We start from the raw sequence: 5,497 nt of genomic DNA on the forward strand, positions 1-5,497 counted from the left end.
TTGAAATTTACAGCCATGCCATATTTTTAGATTACCCTTGTTATGAAAAGTAATGCATGCTTTCAAGGTAGGGAATCTCCTAATGGTTCATTACGGATTCTCAATGTACGAATCGTTATCCATTAGATGAAACCATTGGATATGATTGAATCTAGAAACGCAACCCTAAAACGATGCAGAAGATAATGAAAAAACAAAAACAAGCAATGCACACAGATCTACGAGGTTCGGTAAGGAGATGAGATATTGCTTCACTGTCAGTGGAGAATAGGGTTACAACATTCATCTCACACTTTTCAGTGTTGATTGCATTATGGATAAATAAACCTTCGTTACAAATATATAGCAAAAAACCTTAATCCGAAAAGTACACAATTGCTTTCAAATAAAAAATTCGAACGAGACTGCGCCCCCTACACCCTCTGCTATGTAGGGGGGCTTCCTGCCCCCTGGCAACCCCCACGGCCCGCTAATCGACTAGCGGGACCATCGTCCTACCTGTCAAGGCACTGCACTAGTACTCTTTGGGTACTGTGATGGAATACAAGATATCGTACACCAACATTGGATGCGAAGGAGAAACTGTCAGTTTCCTCCGCTAATTATCAAGAGAGTTCCTTTGTCTTCAAAAAGTTCATTGCTGGTTATCCTGATGGTATTGCACATAGAATTCTTCTGTCCCCCCTTCACTACTCCCTCCCCATTTGTCCTTTGAAGTCGACATTAAAAACCCAGATTGGAGAGGGTAAATCCAGAGATGAACCCATTATTTTCTTTGCATACCTAGATTGAATTAAATCAATAATTTGTAATTTTGATCTGAATCAGTCTAGGATCCGAGTTAATGGATTTGATTTTCTATTTTTTATTTATTATTTTTTTTTTTTGGAATAAGAAATTTATTTAGGAAAGTAGCTGATAACATCATCCTTACTTTTATCCTACATAGAGCTAGGATATGAGCAAATGTTCTGTTTCTTAATACAGACGTGATTATCGGAAAAGAGAGATTGTATAAATTTCGCATGGCCACTGTCCATCCAGTATTCTATTCCTTCGATACCCATAGGTAGTGCTTTGATGCTTCAGCTTCTGAAAGGAAAAGATGGCAATCAGTTTCCCTTCCTTGGTGACACAAATGAAATGTATCATCAATGTTTAGGAGAGGTTTTGAGCTTGGAGAGAAGGGATTCCACCCCTACTGATTTTCCAGAGGAAGTGGTTGAATTTGGGATGAGATTTCGAGTTTCCATAAGGTTTTCCAGAATCTGATTTCATCTGGTATAGTGGGTTGGTTTGCACTTTTGGTGATGGACATAGTTGCGGCTATCGTGGTTAGAATTCCCGTCTTTAAAACTGGAGAGACGGGAAGTCATCGAATGGACAAGTACTAAGGGGAATTGAAAGGATTTTGGAAGCAATTTCCAAAGGAAAGATGGAGAGAATAAGGCTTGAGTTACATGATCTACCAATGATCAGGTCCTCAATCTTATTTGTGAAATGGTGTGGAAGAAGATGGTTTGGGATGTGGAATTTTTCCATGCCCGGGATCCAAGGGTCCTTCCAGATGTCAATGATGGTTCCCTCACCAACCTTCCAGCAGATTAGGTTCTGAAATTCATTCGAGTATGGACTTGAAACTATTCCAGAACCAAGACACAGATCTCCAAGAGGCATTGGGATCAAGAATGGATTTGGATCCAACATATCTGGCATTGATGATTCTGAACCGGAGGCTATTAGGTTAGGTGACAAAACGCCAAGCTTGTTTGAGGAGGAGAGCTTTATTATAAACCAAGCTGTGTCGAATTCCTGCTTGGTTCTGGCACGTGCCTGACTCTCTGCGGGGAGAAAGCGAGCCTTTGGCTCTGCTTGTTCTGATGCCCTAGACCTCGCATTGTTTAGGAGAGGCAAATAGACTTTGACGAGATTAGGTTGAGTGATTTAGAATCAGGTTGTGTGCCTTCCCAATAGTTTGCATTAATGGAGTCGAGTTGTTTGCAAAAATTTTTTGGAAAGAAAAGAAGACATGAGGTATGAGGGAGTAGCACTGAGGACAGATTTGATTAAGACTGTCCTACTGGCTTGGGAGAGTAGTTTGCTCTTCCAAGAAGTGTGCCTTTTGTTAACTCTGGAGATGGTGAAGCTGTGTGTACTTCTAGATCTGATTGGAAAAAGGAGGGTCTCTAGGTAGGAGGATGATGAACCCATTTCATTCAACCCAAGCAAATTGATGATGGCACATTTAATTAATATCCCACTTTTGTAGTGGTTGATTTGTTGTTCTGAGAGATCCTCAAAGAGATCAAGAATAGATTTAAGGAAACATGCATCCTCAATTGTGGCATGATAGCATATGAGTGTCATCAACAAAGAGGAGATAGGTGATTTCAGGGACATTCCTAGCAATTTTGATTCCCATACAAAGATTGAGATCCTTATAGACATTGAGGAGACGTGAGACATTCCATGGCAGTTCTAAAGATGTAGGGCCTTGGTGGGCATCCTTGGCGAATTCCTCAAGAAGGCTCAAAGGAGAAAAAAATACTCCCTTCAAGTTTTATCGAGAAGGAGCAAGGAAAGAGGGTGCAGATCATGTCACACCAATGATCATCAAACCCAAGGAAGTCAAAGATGGGTCTGATGGATCCCCCCATTCCAGCTTATTGGAGGCTTTAGACATATCAATTCTAAGAGACAAAAACCCAGTTTCCCTTATCAAATTTTATTTTTTTCCCCCTTAGGAAGTGAAAAATCTCATAAGCAATGATAATGTTGTTTGAGATTTGCCTTCCTTTAACAAAAGTAGCTTGAAAGGGGGAAATAAAGAGATTAAGGAGGAGTTTTTCAGTCTGTTTGCAAAGATCTTTAAAATAATTTTATAAGAGACATTGCATAGACTAATTGGTCTCAATTCATCGACATCACAAGCTTCATCTAGATGATGGGTAGTGGTTCCAATGGAGAAATGAGTTCAAGTAAGGAAGATCATTGAAAGTAGCGAAGGTTCTATTATCAAAAACAGTTATGCTTGGTACAGGATTGGCAAAAATCGGCCTCCCAATGTTCTGAGAAAATGGTTATCGGTTTGGGTTTAAAGAGCCAAGATCCAAGCTAGTTTGCATTGGCATGTGGGTGCAACAATATCAATTGGTTTACTTCAAAAAAAGAAGATAATTTACTTGGACATCCCTTATACCATGGCCCGAATGCTTGACACTCCTAAAGTATAAATCTATTACTTTAAACCCCATGAAACCTGATGGTGTTAGCTATTGTTAGTGGTTGAATGAAAATACCATTTTACCTTTATGAGGTATTTAACTAAAACTTATGAAGTTAAAATGACCAACTTATCCTTTAAATGTATTAACCTTCACAATAGCAACTCAGCCTTTTCTCAATTGAATGGAGTCAGCTACATGGATCTATCAGAGAAAAAGATAAAAAAAAAAAAGAGGAAAAAGGGAAAGGAAGGAGAAAGAAAAGAAACAAGGTGATGCAACACTTGCGAGCTATCCCACCTAAACGCAGTTGGTAATATGGATCTTTGCCCTCCAAACAGCTTTGTTTGATGTCATACGAGGGTCAAGACCTAGCTTATGTATGTCTTTCTTTACCAACTCATCAATGATTATTTTAGGTCTATCCCTAGCTCTTTATTTCCTTCCCATTAGATTTGATCACTCCTCTTTACTGGAACAACCTAAGGCCTCATTTGAACATAGCCATACCATCTTAAATGTTATTATCGAAGCTTGTTCTAAATTGATGCCACTCCCAATTCAGCTCTTATGCTGTCATTCCTCACTATATCTCTCCTAGTTTTGCCGTACATCTATCTCAACATCCACATCTCTGCTACACTCAACTTATCTGTGTTATGCTTCTTGATTGTGCAATATTCCGCCCATACAACATAGCTGATCTTATGATAGTCCTATGGAACTTTCCCTTAAGCTTGAGAGGAATACGTCGATCACACAACACTTCAAATGCATCTCTCCACTTCATCCATCCTGCTTTAATTCTATGGTAGAAATCATCATCTATCTTATTATCTCTATTATTAGTTGACCCCAAATATTTAAAATAGTCGCTTTGCCTCCTCAAGTTTCATCACTTCAGTATCGATCCTTGAGCTACTGAAGTTTTACACTATATACTCCTTCGTTCTATTTATCTTAAAGGTATTAATTTTAAAAACCCAAAATCGATTAAAGTATTCATCCATCTTCCATATCAATTCCTTCACAATACCATATTAAAAATTAGGGCATCTTCAGCTCTAAGGTTTTACATAATAATTGAATCTACATATGGGAAAAATCAATGCTGAAAAATAGGTATATAATTGCCTTCAGTCAAATTAGTTCAAAACTTACGGGAAATTCAGTCTGGGATGATTGCTCCCCTCTCACAAGGAGAGATTCCATTACAACCAAAGAATCCATTGAATATGTAAACTAATCCCCGAACCATAGGTCCCATATTTTTATTTTTTTTTTGAAGTTGTTTTCCTCTGCTTTCTCGTGAAGACCCAACCCAACGATATGAACAAGAACATTGAAAATCAATATGTGCTTATGCTTCTTCATCTTAGACAAGATCTGTCCTCAATGGTTTCATGATATCCAAAAATTTTTTGTTTAAATGAGTAGGGGTGTAAGTTTGGCCCTGACGGCCCGAACCTCCCTGAGCCTGAACCCTATCTAACCCGGTTATGAGGGTCAACCAGGCCTAGGGTTGGGCTGGGCCTGGGTTGAGACCTAGGCCTAGATCGTACCTGTAATACCCTACTTCTTAAACCCGGTCTGATTACACGGTTGACCCGGTTTAACCATGCAGGACCCGAACCGGAGAGGATTAAGGCGGGTTCCTTATGGACCATGATGGCAAAGGTGACCTTAAACACAGGCTGGCCAGACAAGTCCTAGCCAGTGGCAGAGGAGACGGGTGTACCCAAGCCGTGTACATGCATGTACGGATAAAGCAGGTATGTAACCGTATCTTAAAGCTTATACGTATATTATACCTAATGCCGAGAGTGAGATTCGTATCGAGAGTCGAATTCCATCAAAATCCCACTTGTTGGCCAATTTTTTGCCCTCAGGTGGGCGGTCATAGGTGGGCGCATCCGCCCACCTGAGTGACCCACTCATGTGGTTACTTAGTTATTTTAGAAAGTATAAATAGCATTTATGGGTTTTCCATTTTCTCAGTTATGACACCCGGACGTTTGGTGAGAAGAGTAAAGAAGAGAGAGAAAAGAAGGGAAAGAAGAGGAAAAGAGAAGGAAGAGGAAGAAGAGATGGATTTCAGCCGTGTCGAGGTTTGATCTTCCCATTCCGACGTCGGAAGAGTGATCTCCAATACGAGATCTACGTTTAGAGGTGAGCAAAGGCTAGGTTCCTTAAACTTTCACTATACCCAAGTAAAACCCTTGATTTGGGTAGAGTTTCTTAAGGTCTTGTAAATCCCTCTTGAGATGATGAAT

Source organism: Macadamia integrifolia, chromosome 10 (assembly GCF_013358625.1).
Source record: "Macadamia integrifolia cultivar HAES 741 chromosome 10, SCU_Mint_v3, whole genome shotgun sequence".
Classification (NCBI taxonomy): Eukaryota; Viridiplantae; Streptophyta; class Magnoliopsida; order Proteales; family Proteaceae; genus Macadamia; species Macadamia integrifolia.